The sequence below is a fragment of the Haemorhous mexicanus genome, chromosome 12 (assembly GCF_027477595.1).
Source record: "Haemorhous mexicanus isolate bHaeMex1 chromosome 12, bHaeMex1.pri, whole genome shotgun sequence".
Lineage (NCBI taxonomy): Eukaryota > Metazoa > Chordata > Aves > Passeriformes > Fringillidae > Haemorhous > Haemorhous mexicanus.
The window spans coordinates 17,376,193-17,395,190 of record NC_082352.1 but is presented as its reverse complement, the minus strand read 5'-3'; the positions used below and the strand labels follow the sequence as shown (position 1 = coordinate 17,395,190).

Sequence of the window (18,998 nt, the reverse complement as noted above, 5' to 3'; positions counted from 1 at the left end):
TGGTCATCTTAAAGAGATCCTTGATATTTGTCTTGGAAGAAATGCTCTACATCCAAACTCTTTTTAAGTCAAATGTGTAAGGATCAAAGATCCATCTAATTCAGCCATGAGCTTGGAGTGGTTGTGTGGGCAGTCTAAGGGAGGAAACCTTTAATCCCTAAAAATATTGTGGTTGATTGTTGAAATTTAGTATCTTCTGGTCAGTAGTTGACTCGTTCTAGCTACTCCATTTCATCCTCCAACACTGTTGTTTGGTTCCTTCCTCTGTTCCTCAGAACAAAGCCACGCAGATGAGGAGGAGATCTGGTTTGCACAATCGTACCTATGGAGAAGCACTCAGAGGTTGGGAGATGGTTATCACCAACCACGTGTCAACATCTTCAAAACTCATCTTGATGTGAGCAAACTGTTGCTCAAATAAAGCTCAATTCCTTCCTGCTTATTCAGTGCTTTCCTTATTACACTAAATTGCAAGCTTTCTGTCTGCAATGTCATCTTTCTTGTGCTGGCTTCCCTACAATCTTCTGATTCATTTACGGCTCAAAGCAAACATCTCTGTTCCTCAGTATCTGAGAAACTAACTGAGCATCAAGATCCAGCACTTGTGGAAACTGGAGGCATTACGTAGTCTTTGCTTTTCCCCCTCACTTCCTTTTCCACTGTCACGTTTTTTACCCATTTGTGCTTCTACCATGTCCACGCTTGGAAAGGGCAGAAACTTCTTTTCCTGCCACGTCTTTCCTCATGACGTCTCAGCATCTTATTGCTGATTGATTCTTATGTGTGAGTCATGGCAAAAATGGAGTGCCTCATCTCCCTAACCAACCACCTCCACCCCCATTTTTGTCCCCTCTCTCAGCCCTGCCATGCTGGTGACTCATCTCTGTTACTTCATCACACGAGTGGCCAGTTCTATTGAAACGCCGATGCCAGCTCAGGATAAAGTTGGTAGATGGAGAGTTCACTGGTACTTTCCATTAGGCTGGACTGTTCCATGAGCTAAAACAATCCTTCTTCAGCATCTTTTTCCATCAGATAGCCCATCTAGCTGCTGTTAAGCTGGGAAGAGATTAATTGAGGTGGTTTGGATGATTTGCCTGGTGGCCAGAAAGGACACTGCACAAGGCCAGAATGTGCCAGAGTATTGTTTGAGTGGAAGGGAAGGCACCAAATTATTTTTCTTCCCATCACTGCTTTGGCATGCAGTGACCCAGAATGAGCATGTCCTTGTAGCCCAGCCAGAAGCAGAAATTGCTTCCTCTGACCATCCTTGCACAGACTGTAAGAAAAGACATCAGGAAGAGCAGAGATGGACTTGGAGCCGCCCAGTGTCAGTGGTGATTCCATAGGTGCCGTTCTCAGCATTGGATTTAGTGTTTCTGGGTATTTTAGGACATGTATTAACCTAATTTATCACCTGCACTGTAGCTGGAGTCTGAAATGAGAGATGGGAACATTGATTGACCTTCAGCAAGCAAAACCTGGGAAAAAGACTTACTTCTTGGCCAAAGCTTGCTAAAGAATTTTATTCATATTCTGATTGGCACTGACCAACACTCCTACTCTTCTAGTTTAAAAAGCATAAAAAATGCATTTCCAGCTTAATGGAATTCAGTACACCAATAGAAATGATTTCTCTCAATCAAAAGCAGAGAATTGGTTGAATTGCAAAAGCTTTGTAAAACACTGTGTTTGCATGACTAAGGTGGGCTGGACAACACATCCATTTTCTTTTCTGATTTAGTTAAGATAGACAACACAGTGAAAGACACTTGAGAGGACAGAGCAGGTGTATTTCCTTCCCCTGGCATTTGGGAATTACCCAAGCAGTGAAACACCCACCTAAGATGTTTGGCTTGGTACATCCCTTTTGATCTGGGTAAGACAAATTCTAGCATGCTGGTGGTCCAAAGATGAGGATGGATGCTATCTATTTGTCTGTTATTCATGGATATTTAGCACTTCCTTTAGACTTCCACAATCTCTTAGCTAATATTGCTGGCAAACCAGTTTGTAGAGAAACATTGACCATCATACTGAAGGATGCCTCGTCCTTAGTCTTTCTGTTTTCCTGGGTTCCTTCCACTGTACCACAGCTCCCATTGCCAGGCATTATACTTGGCAAAACTTCTTGCTTGATTTAAAACAACAACAAAAAAGAAGTGAGGAAGAAAGAGAAAGAGGAGAAAAGGTTTGGTGAGCCTATGGTGAGCTTAATTAACATCACTGGAGGGACAGCAATGAAGTACTTAACAGGGCCACCTTGCAAGACATGAACAAGTCAAAATATTATTGACGTATTCAATTATTTGCAGTTGGGGGGGTTTTGTTTTCTCTGACGAGTCCTGAAAATAATAAAGCACTTAAAAGTTCCACTTTCACTTGGCTGACCCAGCGCTCTCGCAGCAGCACAGCGTGTTACCCCGGGAGGGAGCTGAGCCACAGCCAGCACGGAGCGAGGAGCGCTGAGAAAGCAGTACACACAGTCCCTCTGGAGGGGAGCAACTCACATTCATCTCTAGGGGCTCTTCCTGCCTGGCCTGTATTATTTATTTTACTATTATTAGCATTTCTGAGACACCAATCACTATGGTAACTGTGTGCCCATAATAACTTTGCATCTCTGTGATTCTCCCCACCAGCGGTTTCTCTGTGCTTCGCGGTCGCTAATTGCTCTCACCCCGCACACATGGCCTGATGCACTCTCCAAGTTATTCAACCTGAGGACCTGCTACAGACGGGAAGGCTGGCATGCAGAGGGTTTAAGGGATGAGCCTTTATGAGTCTCCTCACTCCTGGACCTGCCTCTCCAGGATAAATCTGCATTTCAGCTTCTTTCCCTGGCTTCCTAGAGGTGCGCTGCAATAGGGACTTAAGCCATCAACCCCTTCTTGGCTTCATCTTTCTCTTTAAATTGCTCCTATCACTTGTCTTCTGCTTGCTGAGCCCTTGAGATGCAGTGCTGGGAGCCAGGGAAGGCTCTGGCTGAATGATCTTGATGAAAATATTTCTCACAGCTCTTCAAGAGCACATTTTGCCTCAGCCTTGCACAGACAGACATAGTGGGCATCGTGACCCCATAGCAAGTATGAAGAAGGACTACAGGAGGACCTCAGTGGTTGTGCAGCTCAGCTGTGCCCTCTGCCAGCTTCAGAGATGCAGCCCCATGGAATCAGTACCAGAGATTTTCACTGGGGGACCACTGCAGTTATCCCCACAAACCTACTAGTTAGGAGCACCTTGGAGGAGAAACCCCCCCACATCCAGATCACAGGGCAGCAAACCCATCCCTGCATTCCCCTTCAGTTCTCAGCAGCAGCCAGGACTCTGTGGTTGCAGTCACCCACTGGCACAGTAGTGTCATTTTTAATCCTTTTAATATTTCTCTTTTTCAGAGCATCTTAGCTTGGGGGCCACATGGAGGCTGAATGGCAGGAAGCCTGTGAGCTCTGGGGTTGTGAAGGGAAAAGACACAGTCTGCAGCAGTGCCAGTATGCACATCACAGGAAGAATTATGGTTGGTTTTCACATATATCTATAACATCTGTGTGGCTAATAAAATTGATGGAGTTTGTCATAATCAGCCTGTACTCTCCAGTGAGAGAATTATGTCTGAGCATTTGGAAATCTCATGCACAGGCAGTTACTGAGGGAATGCTGTGAAGATTAAGTTGTTTCTGCGTGGCAATGAATGCCCACGCTGAAATGTGCTGCCTGCCTCTGTGCTGCAGTGGGGTCCTTGGGAAGAGTATGCTGTTAAGTGGGACACTTGTATTAACTAGAAAAACATGCTTTTATGTGCTACCTGCTGTCACAAGTGTGCATTTACATTCATGCTGTTGCACTAAAATAGTAGATTTCCAAAGCAACCAAAACTAATCCCAGAAATATTGCATGGAACAGCCTCAGTCCCTACTCTATGTGGAAAAGGGGAAGTCCCCCCTGAACAACATAAAGGCACTACTCTGGTCTCCCACAAAACCCTCATTCACCAGTGTTCCTGGCATTGCCTGTGCCTCAGGTTTGGCTTCTGGAAAGGCTGGAACTCCTGGGCTGGCTCTGGCACAGCACATCACTGCCACCCACTGCCTTGGGGCTTTTGGAAGCCCAACACCCAAAATCCATGGGGGTAGAATGAGCTGAACCTAAGATATGCTTGTCCCCCAAGGGCTGAAATGTGAGGAATGGGTGTTTTGTAAAATTATGTTTTTTAGAGAATCATACAGTAACTTTTTGTAATAACATTACTTAGTGTGCTACTTCCTGTAGGGGTTTTTTCTGTTGTGCTGAAGAGCTGGTATAATCCATGTCCTTTTGCTGGATCAAATGTAATCAGCTGATAGCTGTCAGGTTCCCCAGGAAAAAAGTGGACAAATAATGCTGCGATGACAAATTCTGATCACACTGGTTTTATAAGCAGAGATAGTGGCAATTTCATATGTGATTGATTGAAAAACAGTACTCAAGAGGGATTCATACATTCTGTATTTATTTACTGCATTTTCTTGGCTATGGGCTTAAACAAAATTAGTTTTGCATCCAAAATGTAATCTGAATGCCTGTGAACACAAGAAGGCAGATGAACACAAGTCATTTGGGCATCCAATTCCTTTGCATGTGCATGCAAGCACTTCTTTTTCATGTATCAGAGTGGGCAAATCTTGTGTTAAAAATACAGAGTCTGATTTTTCAAGGTGGTGTCTTGATTTGCTATAAATCTGGAATATTTGTAATTCTGACTGTGGCAGTTCTGTATCTTCAGCCTCTCCACTGCCCTGTCAGCTCTGTGACTTAGGAAAAGTCCTGGAGTGGTGTGTGATACTGCTGTTTGAGTTCAGATGAAATCCAAACTAAATGAAACTCTTTGGTAACTCCTCTGTCTTTCTGGAGTGGATATAGCCATTCCTGCTCCACCTTTTTAAAGAGTTTTGGGGCCTGACCCAAAACACATAAATTTCTGAGGATTTCAGGTCAAACCCACGTTGCTATAAGAGGTCAGTACTGTGCTGCCATTTAAAAGTGAGTTCAAGTCTTTTATTGTTTTAGATCCAATGATAATAAAGACAAATGCATGGGATTAATAACTCTCCTACCTTGAAATTTAATTTAAAATCTCTTGTAATGTAATCACATTTGGGTGTGCCATTACCCAGATGGAGAGAAATTTGTTTTGTTGAGAAATTGCTTTAGCATAAGAATGACTTGAGTTTATTAACAGGGAAAAAAACATGACTCCCCTCCCCAGCCACTCCCCATGCATTCCAAAAATAAGAAACTCATTTCAACATGGACATTACTGGTTAAAAAATAATTACACATAATGAAATGTCATATTTCACACATACTCCCTGCAAACCATGATTCTTAGTCTTCCCTAAAACACTGCAGGGTGTAACCGGCTCTTTCTTCCTCCTTCATGAAAAGAGTATTTCACAACGGAATTGTGTGATGACAAAAAATGGTGCTGGAAAAGCATCACTACCCAGAGAGACATAAGGAATTGCCACAGGCCACTGCTTATAATCCCACACAGTATTAAGTAGTCATTGTATCTCTTTCCAGGGCTTCATTCTTCTTTTGTGACCTACAGCCTCAACGAGAGTTTTTACAGAAACGGAACACCACGGAACAGCAAATTTGGGAACCCTGTCACTTGACAAAAAAAACGTTTGGCTCAGAATGTTATTTTTCTTAAATGTATCTTTCAGCTGCTGTCATTAAAACTGTTAAATAGCTTTAGGAACCTGTTTTGTCAATTACCTTGGGGACAAGCATGAAATACTGGGCTGTTAAGCGTGTGCCACAAAAAATAAACTGCGCCGCGAGAGCCGCGGGAGGAGCGCTCGCGGGGCTGGGCACGCGCCGGCACACCTCAGCTCCTCGTGGATCCTCCCCACTGCTCCAGCAGCTCTAATTAGTTGGGATTAGATATTCCCAACTCAGGGAGATGCTCTCCATAAATATTTGTTTGCGTTTAAGAGCAGATTTCTGCAAAGGTGCTGGTGCTGACGCTTTCCCTCCAGGAGCAGTGGCAAAGCGGGGATGCAATGCCCAGATGTGCACAATGTGTGTGACCCACGTTGGGCACTGAGGCCACTTAATCAGCAAAGCTTTGGGTTGTTTCTTCAAGCAGGGCTTTGGTGGGGTAGATTCTTACATTTTTAGATATATTTAATATGTAAAAAAATGTGTACACCATTGTGCATTAAACTGAACTGCACAAATGAATTCTGTGCCTGAGAGCAAGAATATTCATTGTATACATTAATGATGCCTCATTTCTAATTATTTATTTCTAAATATGGGTGAAGCTGCATGTCTCTGGAGAGGGGTATTGCAATTCTGTGAGCTTGTGTTTGGATGGATAAAAGTGTTTTATTCCCACAATATTTCTTTTTAAATAAATATTGCCAGTGACATTGCTAAGACACTGCTAGAAATTATGATTATCATAACTGTAGTGGACTGGGGTAATGGTGCTGAGTTAAAGTTCCTGTGGCAAAAGTTTTTGCAAATTCCAGGGATTTTTCAAGAGAGCAAGAGGGAAATCAAAGATGTTTGTGGGTTTTTTACTCCTTAAAACTCCTTCCAGAAACAAAATAGGTAGAAATTAAAGGAACAAACTAGGCAGGAAAGGAACAAAATAGGAAGGTAAGGAACTGATTGGAAACCCCAGGAACAGAATAGAGAGGTAACGACTTTTCACAAAATGTTTTAATTCTTCTCCTTGAATGAAAGAGTTATGTGGGGGAAAAGAATCCTCATTTTAATTTTATGAAATGAAATTTTGTAAATTCTCTCAGTTTAATGCCCTGATATATTCTTGCTTGTAATTAACAGTACTCAACAGTAGCACTTATTAACCTCAGTAACAATTCATTTAAAACAATATTTTGCACAATTGCAGTCTTTTTTTCACTTCTGTGTATTGCTGCATGTCTGGGAGAGGTTGTACAGCCACCCAAAACCCACTTCATCCTCAAATCCAGGCATACTTTGCATTCAGAGCTTTGAAAACCAGCTAAATTTACACCCAGCTTGCTCTGGAAATAAATCTGCTCATTTAGATGAGGTCTCATTTAAAATGGCTTAGCCCAATAATTAATAATTTCATTCTCTTTATATATTTGTGGGTGTTTGAAAGAAGTTTGATTAGTTACCAGTGATTACACTTCCCAACACCCTGCAAAGGAAATAATAAAATAAAACCCGTCAGGCTTTTGTAAGGATTGCTGGAACTGAATTTGGGCTGAATTTAATAGTGAGTTACTAACTGGCAATTATTTGTCTGCCTTTAACAGGAACTCCATAATGAAGGAGGTTATCATCCAGGAGTTATACCCAGCTTGTTTTTAAACCTGCAAAGGGAAGATACTGTGAACAAAGCAGTGATGGCTCTGAGGTTCCTCCCCAGGCACCAGGAGAGGAGTGGGGCTGTTTTGGATCACCTGAGCACAGGTACCACCAACCCACCCTCTGCCACCCCCTGGGACACTCTTGCTCCTCCTGCCCGTCATGTGGGCTCCTTCACTAAGTGCAAACAAACAGAAAAGCTTCCAGTCACTGATCTGTTGTTTCTAAATGCACTAAATTATTTTAGGGAGTTCTGAGTTTAAAGATACTTTTCTAATCTAAGGGTTTTAGCTTGTTAGGAGGTGGAGAGGGTAAAAGATCGTGTTGGTCTGAGTAGATATTACACCTCTAAAGCTGCCTGTGGTTTCTTATCTGTATTGTGGGCAAACTGGATGGATGTCAGAGTTCAACACACCCATGCTGTTTAACCTGGTGCTATTATCACAATGACCTTAACCAGCTAGGCAGTTCACAGAGCAGGCACTAAACAGAGCATGAGATGAATTTAATGGATTACTAGGGAGTATGTTATTGCAAGGAGAAGCACCTGTGGAGCAACATATTTACCTCAGTTCCACTGAATGAGCATGTTGAAAGTGAATTGGCACAGCCTTCTGCTTTATGAAAGGAAGTATTTTGTCATTCTTCATGCTTTCATTAAGAGGATTTAAGGCAGAGGATGCTGAAATGGTTCTGTGTTAGCACCAAAAAAATCACAGATTAATAATGGAGCTTGAAAATAGTAAAGCATCTGATTTTTGCTTTTTCATCAACAAGCCTAATAAACCAGGATGAAACTATTAACATACAAATAGACAACCTTCTGATTAAAACAGCAGCAGCCAGCCCAGCCTGAAAAAGACCTCTTCACACAGAAAGCAATTATGATGGCGAGTGTTGTCCAATTCACTTCTATTTGCAACAAACCTAGAAAATCAGAATGTAACCAATCATAATTTTGCAGAAAACTCGATGTTATTTAAAAATGAAGATGCTCTTGATTTTTCTTCTCATAATCAGCATTTTAGAAGCCCCCAAATACACTGCAAGGTTGTACTCCTTTGAATTTCTACTCTAGGCACAGACTGTAAATAGGAAGAAGCAAGCCCTCAGGAAAAAGTATTGTGGGAAACCTCCCCAGAGGAAGGATGGATATTATCCTAGATTGTATTACTACAGTATACTTACCTTGGTATCCTGCATCTCCCCTAAGATGGTCTTCTGTGGATAAAAATATACTTAGTTACTGTTCCATCATTTAGCCATCTACCTCCTGGAGATGGTGATCACGGTGGAAAGAATTTTCCTGATTTTAATGTCAGGCCATGACTGCTGATACCACTCAGATGTCTCAGCTTGGAAATTTTGTTTTGTCATGGGTGGAATGACTGGCACAGAAGAGTTTTCCCTCATGCCAAAGCAGACCTGGCTTCCTGTTTACGTGGAGCGAGCGTTCCTTGCGCGGGCCGTCACGGAAGCGCGTCCATAGCGTGGTCACCCCTCGAAGCAGGGAGGATTTTCAGTGGCTCTCTGCTGGCTAATTCCCATTTAATCAAGGGGAGCATAAGTGTTACCAAGCCCTAAATAGTTTCCTCTTTCCCCCATTCAGCAAGGGTGTGAATACATGCCAAAATCCCTCCTCATTCAGTGAAGGGCAGAGGCTCATCTGTAATTTAGGCACGTGTTGTAGGACTGGTTGTTTTCTGTGAAGAACATGAGTGTGTTGAGATTTTTATTTTTTTCCCCATGTCTTGAACATTGATACACACTGTTCCTTTTGGAGAAAGGAGTCAAGATGTACTTTTCCAGGTAGAGTAGGAATGCCTGTAAAATTATCTAAAGGAATCCACTTAATTTCATCTGAGAGACACAGTTCTCTTGGGTGTTTTGAAAAGATGTCTTAACATGCTAACTGAAATGTTGAGACTTTTTAGTATCTATCCTAATTTTGATATTGAGGCAGGTGTGCATTTAGTGAGCTCATCATCCTATTACATTTTTGTTTAATTAAAATTATTTCCAATATTCCTTTCCTAGCAGAACATAAAACTGGCAGCTTCTTGTTTATTTAGGTGGTCCAAGGTTGATCATTATATATTAGGAAAGAATTTGAAGATGGAGCATGCTGGAAGATGATTTCTGCATCACACAGAGTTAAAAGCCTAATTAGACAGCTAAAGTAGCCTCCAAATATGCAGACGCTCTTTTGCGCTCCAAAATAGTTGCATCAGCTATCAATCAAGTGGATAAAGGATGCAGACAGGCAACTGAGGGTTTTCATTTGTGAGTAATATTAATTGTGGGTGTAAAATGAAAGATGTAATAAGTGATGAAGGTACCACTCAATACTTGGATGAAACATTTTCTGAAGTTAGCTTCAGATGGGGAGTTCCAAGTGGGACAATTGTATAAACAAATAAAATTTCAGCTTGGCACTGATCATTGCATGTTCTTGAAAAAATATATAGAAGTGTCCATTGACTATTGTTCTCCCTGATTTTGGTTTTCCAGCCCTGTATTCTGGCTTGCTGTTCATTAGTCTGGAGTAATTGGGCTGGGAGAGGAGCATTCAGACCTCGGTTCAATATTCAAAGCAAATGAAATATGCAATTATCTGATATAGTGTCACAGAATTGCATCGAATGGAAACAAATAGTGCCAAATCAAGACCACATGTTTTCAAGAGGATTATGAATTTTAGTGATATGCAGCTAAATGTCATCTATTTGCAAATAATTGAGGAGTTTGAAAAAAATCCTTTTGAAGATTTTTGTGAATATAGTAATTGTAAAAACACTTGCCAGGATTTTTCTGAGGTCAGTGTGCAAAAGTCCGAAATTCAGACAGAAATTACTCTGTTCCTGATCATCCTTTCTGAATGGGACTCCTGATTGCCCTTCAATGGAGTCTGATCGTTTCCCCACTGAAGACTGGACATCTGAACCAATGCTTTCAAGCAGTAATTAACCCCATGAGTTTTCAGATAAACCTTTAAGGGATTTTTTTATAAATCGTGTTCAAATGAACCATTCTTTATCTAAAATCTGAAAAAGCTCAGAGATGCTTTCTGCTTCCTCTTTTACAAGTTTTTTAACAGTGCATTTAGGCATTTCACGTCCTGTGTCTGCAGTAGCTTGACAAAGGACCTTTATATTTTCCCTTATTTAGATACTGGACAGAGCTCTTCGCCTCACATCTGTCACTGAGGTCTACATGTGGTTGCTAAGCCTCCCCTATCACATGGAAGGGTGGAGACAGGGCAGCAGTTTTCTCTGGAAAAGAGACAGATGATCATGCCAAGTTGTGGAGAAGTACTGGCAATGGCTTTGTTGGGGAGAGATTGAGACACCCTTTTGACAGGAGCCAACACCCATTTTGAGATGAAAAATGTCCATCCCACCATCCAGCTCTGCAGTGTCTTCTCCAGCAGGATCTTCTCTGGGAAAACTCCCACTGCTGTGTCTGCCATGAGCAGCCAACTGGCCACAGTTAAACATGAGAATGTGAGTGAAGCATGTTTCCCCTGCCTGCTGACTTGTTTCCAGAGACTTTGTGGTGGTATCTTGTCTTGTTTGTCTCTGCATTTGTCCGGTCACCATCTTCTGCGGTTGGGCAGTTTGGGGCTCATGTCCCATATTCAGGCAGCAGGAGTCTGACAGGGCTCACATCTCCCCAGGCTGGTGTGGGAGGGTTCACAGGGAGCCTGCTCTCAGCACATGCACTGCTGGTTCAGGCAAAATGTACTCTGCAGTCACAATCAATATAATTTTGGCTAAATTCAAGCCCAAAGAGGCCACTGTCTTGTGCTTTTCTCCCTCTTGTGTATTTTTAGACTAGCTATAGTTTGGATGCTAGCTTGCATAAATCCCATGTTCTTGATGGTTTGGATTTTGGTGCCTGGGATGAGGTTGTGTAAAACCTTATTCAATTAACTGGAGTAACAGCTGAATTCAGACAGGTCTGCTATAGGGGCCTGAAACACACACCCAAGAGAAAGCAATTCCCAAATCTCATTGACAGATGCAACTAAATAAATAGTCAGTTTTAAAGCTCCTGTACAGAAGACACTAAAGATTTTTATAGCTAAGCCATTTAAAATACATTTTAAGAGTGCAAAAGGATGAGAGAGTACTTCCAAATGCACACTGCAAAATAAGACCTTGCAGATTGCCAGAAATTTTTGGAAATTGAGGAGATAGCAGTATCTCCTATTTGGATAACCATGCAGGAAACAAGTGCTGTAAGCTTTGGAAAGCCCGTGGAGCACAGGGATGGGATCAGAAGGCAGAGGTAAGGGAAGGGCACTTGGTGGGCTTTATTGTGTCCCAAGACTGCATCCTATTTCCTACACTAAAGGAACACATCGTGTTGGGTTTTCTCCAACAAGCAGGATATTGTTTAAGTCCTTTTTGAACAAAGTATTATCAACTTTATTTGGGGTTTTTTGTTCTGCTTTTAATTGGGAGCAGCAGCAAAGTTCAGAGGACCATAGGCAGATGTTACAGGGACACGAAAGTACAAGATAAGGTGCTTCCTACCACAGGAAGGCTATTTTAATAGTTGGTTTTTAAGCTGATATTTACAAAGGAAGGAAAGTCAAAGGCAACAATAATTAATGTCATCATTATGGTGCTGATTTGCAAAGAAACATAGTGGGATTAGGAACTCAGCCATTTCAGCTTTTTAGAAGACTTCAGCACCAGATCAGGCAGCAACTGAAAGACAATAAGCACCAAAATCTAGGTGTTACTCTCTTACATTTATATAAGTATATAGGTTGCAGATGGAAAAGAGTGTTAACAAAAAGGGAAGGTAAATTTACAGGTCTCACCATCTTCCCTCATTAATGGTTCTCAGCAAAACATGCTGAGCTTTGTGACTTTTTCTTTATCATTAAAACACAATTTTTGTTATTTGCTGAATGGTTAAAATTTATTTTCCTGATAATTTGGGGAGGTAGCTGTTTATCATATGGAATGATGAACAAAAGCTGCAAAAGTCTTTTCAAATGGGTTTGTTTGCAGCCCTATAGAGCAGAGCTCTATGAGTTTATTTGCATTGTCAGGAAAAGCTAAACTAATTTAATTCATGGTAGGGAGCATATGTTAATGACTTCTCTGGGTGGAGGAAGGTGGTGCACACCTCTCTTCTAACTCAGTGGTCCTGATCTACAAGCAGGCCAATAGATCAAAACCACATGCTATCTCATGGTAAGAATTGAATTCATGTTCTCCTTAGATGCTTTTATACATCACAAAAACCACTGGTGTGTTTGCTACCCCATCAAACTGTCCATAGGGACAGGTGGGATGGATCCCTGAGCAGCCTGGGCTGGTGGGTGGCACCCCTGCCCCTGGCAGGAGGATGCAGCTGGGTGATCTCTAAGGTCCCTTGAGACCCATTCTGTGACTCAGAACGAGGTGCTGCTGGCCAGTGGAGAGGAAGGGAGGGAGCTCTGTTGTGAGCTAAAACAGTGTTTCTGCTTTGCCAGCTTCCTCCCTTGCAGGCTTGTTCTGACTTAACAACTCTGTGGCCTTCACAGGCTTGAAAAACTGTATAAAGGAAGCAAAAGAAAAGGTATTTCAAGGAATGAAATTAAGAATTGTAAGGATCTTTGAATAACTAGTGTTTTCAAACTGGGTTAAAGCAGACTTAGAGTAATCTGACATGATGTAATCCTAGTGAAGTTGCAGGGAAGCAGAAATTAAGTATTTATTTGGTATTACAGTGTCTAGTATAAGATATTGTTAAGTACTGTCAGTAACTCATTATATATTTATTTTAAAAAATAAGAACTTAAAAGAAAAAAAGAAATTTGAGATTAGAATGTGGTTGCTGTACATGCATTATACATGCTTCTCCTTCTGTTCCACTAATGGATGCTGACTGCCAGAACAGCGAAACGAACCATTGAAATTAGCGGAACTAAGACCCAGATCTATTAGAAATTTTCATTTGCCTCCAGTGTAGAATTTCAGACAGATCCCTGATTTCTGTGGAGCATTTCCAAAGCTTCACAGCTATGTTGTAAAATGAGCTTCCTGTCAAAGGGAACAAACGTGGTGGTAGAAGACATTGAAATTTCTGCTTCCGAGTGGCCACGCTGCAAAGACATGAAAAGGATGAAGCATCTCTAGTGGCACATCATTAGTGCTGGTGGCAAGCTGAGGAACTGCTGGGGAAAGAAACAGCAGCAGCAGAAGGAGCCTGAGATGAATGAAGCTGGAATCATCAGCATGGAAATGCCACCTTAATTACACCACGTTCTGAAAAGAACTAAGGGCAAAAACAAAGCTGAGACCAAGAGGCACAAGCCACCCATGCAGGCTTCACTACTGATCTCACCAGGGTCTCACAAGTCACTGCTGGAAAATAGAACCTCTAAGCTGTCAGTCCTGGTGATCTCCCACTGCTGGAAGAGTGGCTAATCCCAAAATATTCACATTCTGAGCAAAAATCAGAGGTGAAATGTTATTAGAGTTGGAAATGAGTTATGGGTCATCAAGCAAAGTATGAATATGGAATGGAATTTATGGGCCAAGGTAGTTACCCTTGTAAGGGGAAAAATCTAGTGAAAATCATGTAAAAATACACTGCAGAAGTGTCAAAAATCTGGTCTTCAGTACAGAACACTCAACAGAAACCCTCTAGCATTAAGTTATGCTTCATCTTTAATGCTGCCCAAGCATGCTCTGCTTCTGCCAAAATAATGGAACTCTGAGCCTTTGCTGGGACTTTCCATATGACTGTGGCTTTAAGTTATATCCTTCAATTTTTTACTTTTTTTCTGTTTTGGTAATGGGAATCTTTAGTGCCTGGAACATTTGAGACACTGAAAGAACCTAGAAAATTGTATATGCAGGAGAGGGTTTGGGTTTCTTCTGAATCCTGGTCAGACTCTGGAAAGCAGAACCAAACCTCAGAACCAAAAATTCCTTCATGAGTTTTCAACATTTCTGCTAATGCTGAGTTCCAGGGTCTGGTTTACATTGGGAAACCTTGACTCCTGGCTCCAAAGGGTTCAATTAGTCAAAATGGTTGGCAGATGGAAAAAATAATTAAGTTCCATCCAGTGTTTTGTACAATAAAAATAGACTCAAGACACAATGGCCTTACCTTGAACTTTGCAGGCCAGCGTCACATAAAGATAAAGAGGGAGTCAGCTTTAGGAGCTGGATTATCTACCAGCACACAAACAGTGTGAAGCTGGGGGGCAAGGGCCAGAGGAATCAGAACATGCAGGCTGAGCACGTGATTATTAGCTTAATGAATCCTTTAGCCCAGATCGGAGATGAAAATTCCAGCAATGAGGAATGACATGGATATTATGAGATTACCAAAACCTCATGATAACAGTAATAACAATAATCATCTGTTATTTGAAGAGCTGCTTAAATGCATGGAAATTTGAAAATACTGTTCTTAGAAATCTTTCTCCTAAAGGCTTTGTCTTTCCTGAAAATGACAGAAAAGTAGATGGTAATGCTTTTCTCAAGCAAATTTTCTTATGTTTAAATACAGCCTTAGATGACCAACTTCAAGAACATGAGTATGAAAATACAATTTTGGACCAGAAACATGACCTGTGACACAATTTGACGTAAAAATTATTTTTACTTCAACTATCCTGTAAGATATGTGGGCCAAAGAGTTAGACCCCACATTATGCCCCTGATCATTCTGAATAATGAATATATTCACAAAAACAAGAGGCATATAGGGTAGATTTGCTAACTGGGAAGTGTGTTACTGCACAAATGATTTGTTCTAAAATAGGCTGTAGTGCAAATTTTATGGCCAAAGCAATGTTTTGGATAATAAATTACATATTAGGGACAATAAAAAGTGGACAGATTCTCCACCACTGTCAATTATGGTACCTGGCAGTACAGGCCTTTGGAGATTTATCTCTAAGTAAAGAATGAAATCTCCAGATTACTGGGGCAGAACAGAGTTCTAGTTTGTAATATTAATAAAGTTTTCCTGAAAGTGTAAGAGTTCCACGTATCCACACTTGCACATTTACATTTTTACATCCTCTTTTGGCTGTCTCTCAGGGCTGGATGCAACTGGGTGCTCAACATCTAAAAGGGATGGCGAAATAAATTACACAGATCTCTGTGCAAGTCTGATCAAGCTCTGAAAGGTGAGGTAAGTCTGCTTCCTACTGCTCATGTCCTTCCTTTTCTTCCCCAAACTTCTACCAGGTATGATTGCCATCTCTTTCCTCTCCTGCATCCCTGCTCTGAGGCTGCCCTGCCCCACTGGGGCTGCACCCACCGTTGCCACCCCAGGGTTTTCCACAGCAGTAGGGTTTTGTTACGTGTGTGAGCAGCACTGGGGGTCCAGGGTGAGGACAGGAGTCCCCAGGGAGGCTCCTGCTGGGATACCATGGAGTGTTTTGGCAGCACTGGTGTGGTTGAATCATGTGACTGGTGCCGCAGTGCCAGGTCTTGAAAGAAGTGATGTCTGTGTGCCTGTGATTGCTCTGATGGTCTGGGCTCCTCTGAGGGTGCAGCAGATGGCCCCTGCCTTTATCTCATGTTTATTTGTGGTGGTAGTCTAGAAAAACCACTGAATCCATCCCAAATCATATGGTGTTTAGAGGGATAAAGATGTTCAGCTGAGCCTGGGAATCATTAGGTGGCTGCCTTGGAGCCAAGATGTTTGGATGGGGCTTGGTTTCACAGCTGGCAGAAGAAGGAGAATCTTTTTCTGCTTCAACTGTTGAGACTGTCAGCAGCAAACTTTCAGAGCCACCTCCCAGTTCTTGGGGATTCATGGGATGGTGGAGTGGGTGGATGTCCTGTTTGGTGAACTCTAAAGCCATTTTGTTGGTGCATGTTTATGAGGGGTCTTTAAATCTGGAACCCGCTCTTTATTGTTTTGTGGTTGGAGTCCACGTATTGGATCTGTCTGACAGCTTCCTTGGATAATAGTGGTGGATCTTGGTATTTAAAGTAGGTTTGGCAAAGGTGAAGGATCTCAAGAGGCAGAATTTTTCCTTTGAGTCATAACAGTAGTTCACTCCACCTGAACCTCCAAGTGAGCAGTCAAAGCCCTGATTTCTCTAATGTCTCAAGGGCCAAGCTTCCTGGGTTCAGCCTGTCCCAAAGCACATGCTTGTGACTTGACACAGCTCTCCTTAGAGGCCAGGAAAAATCAATGTACACTGTTGTGTTGAACCCAGTGAGGATTAACAGAAGGGATGTGCTAATGAATTCCACGTGAATATGCAGCAGCAGACCAGTCCTACAAAACACAGAAATAATTTGGTAGAAAACCTGCCTGATTTGCTTTCCAGCTTGGACTAATGGCTGAGCCTTCTCCTACCTGGAAGCAGGGCTATTTCCTGGGATGCCACTGGCATCACTGGGGTGGTGTGAGGTGTGGTACCCTGCCTGGCGTGGGCAGAGCTGCTGCTGCACAGATCAGAGCAGGCAGCACATCTTGATGTCTGCTGCGACTCATACGGTGAAGGCTTTGATGTAGGTCCAGGACCTGGCCCTGTGATGCAAGATGCACTGCAAAACCTGCTTTTCAGGGAGCACATCCATAGCCATGGGATCTTCAGAAACAAAATCTTGTCCATCAGGAAGCCTGTAATACTGATCAATCCTCAGGACTCCCTGGAAAAGAGTTCCTTGTCCTAGATTTGACATTAGTATCCTTCACCTCTGGGTAAGCCCAGGCCTGTCTCATGCTGTTACATGAATTACCAAAGCAAAGGCTTTCGGTTTTGCTTCTAGCTCAAGAGCTCTTCGGTTCCAGCATCAGTGCTCCCATTGAGAATGCTAAAATACCTATTTGTGTGATGCTCTGTAATTGAGTTTACTTGTAATACCTCAGAAATACACTGCACTGAAAACCCCTAAGTTTTCACTAGTGGAGCAGCTATGCCAGCTGGCTAAGTGAAACTGGTGTGATAATTTTTCTACTTCTTCACCCACTTTCCTGTACCTCAATATCTTCACTTTTACTTCTTTTCACCAGGCTGGCTCTAGCTCTTGTCTTTGGCAGTGCTCCTGTGCCCACGTGCCTGCACGCGCACACACAGGCTCGGGCAGGTATTCATAACCTGACTTCACACTTCCTCCCTCTCCCTTGTTAATTGTAAGAAAAAAGGGAAGGAAGAATGAAAACAAAAGTGTTACACAGAGAAATGAGGCAAAAAAAGAAATCCAAGGGTATGGTGGTTGCAAGGGATACCCAGAAATTCCCTTCTGGAGTCTCCTTTAATCATCTCTCATACTTCGCTTCGCTGCTCTTCTTTCAGCTGCTCAGGCCAGGTTTCTTGGTAGACTTTTACTGCCAAGTGCTATTATTACCAAACTGCTCTGATCTTTAGCCAGATCTTAGGAAAGAAGTGGGTGTGCTGAAGCATTGGTGAGCCAGTGAGGGAACTCTTTACCAGGGCTGGAATGGCAAACATGACTGTACAGAGGAGAGCTGAGAGAGCCGGGCTGCAAGGCTGCCATGGGGTCTGGTTTCAGCTGCTGCATGCAGGGAAGAGCAGCCCTGAAAGCCCAGGACATACAACCCTTTGAGCTACAACCACCCAGATGCTAGCACACAACACAGATAACAAGAACCATTTTAAGGTGCTGGGTACCTGAGACAACACCTGGGTTTTGCTGACGTGTCCCCGGGCTGTGCTGACAAAGTGCAGATCTCCAGCAGGAATAACTGAGGCTGCACTGAAACCTGTGCCCTGGCCATCCTAGAGAGGAATCAGCAGGGAGGCAGAAGAGCTCTCATTGGGCTGTCAAGGCTGCATCTCCTTTCCTCATGGCTCAGGGTGGGCTCCACAGCTGTGCCTGGCTGGCAAGGACCAAAGCATGGCTGGAGCGTGAGGAGAAGCAGAGCTGGGAACACAGAGCCTTTACAAGTTCATCCTCTGAAGAAGGGCTGAAACACCATTTAAACATACTAATTTCTCTTGAAGACCTTGGTCCATATTAATTATTAAAAAGAATGTCTGAGTGAAAGACCAAAAAACCTCCAAAATGGTATGCAAAATGCAATGAGCTTGCAGGTTCTCAGAGCTTACACCAACTCTGTGCCACACATCTGCAATAAAATAGTCTCTATTTGCTTAGCAGATGTGCTGGAGTCATGTAGAGTTCAAATTTACCATATCCATCAAGATGCAAATCCCAAATTTCGTTTAGCATTGTCCCGTTGGTAAGGATGTTACACGCAGGTCAGGATTCTATCTCCCCCCAAGCCCTTTAAATGTGTTTATTCATTCTGTTTATTTTCATTTCCCAGTTTCCACATGTCGCTCAGTCAGGTTTTCTGTTAGCAAGACTGAGAGACGAATAACATATGTTACCCCACAAGTGACCTTGAAGGGGAACTGAAGAAACCATCTTCCCTAGGGCTGAGATGTAATTCAGACACGAGCTTTCTCTGTAGAGGTCCTTTTCTGAACAGACACTGCCAACTGTGTCCTAAGCCCTGGAAACGTTCCTGCCGGCATCGATAGCAGAGCGTGAAGCCCGTACCAGGAGGATGTTGAGGATTTAGCCTTCTGTGCCATCCCTCCCTCAGCTCTCATAAGCAAAGCAAACAAATTCTTTGTGTCTTAGAAGAATCAGATAATTCAGCCAACTTGAGTCGTTTCCTCGCAGGCCTGGCTTTCC

The 18,998-nt window shown here is 42.6% G+C and overlaps 1 long non-coding RNA gene across 1 annotated transcript; it reads left to right on the top strand.

Annotated features, from left to right (window-relative positions):
* Nucleotides 1–272: 272 nt before the first annotated feature.
* Nucleotides 273–15,498, top strand: LOC132333019 (uncharacterized). The gene is made up of 4 exons (XR_009488036.1): nucleotides 273–397; nucleotides 3,396–3,517; nucleotides 7,302–7,458; nucleotides 15,411–15,498. It is a non-coding gene; the product is annotated as an uncharacterized LOC132333019 (long non-coding RNA).
* The last annotated feature ends 3,500 nt before the right edge of the window (nucleotides 15,499–18,998 follow it).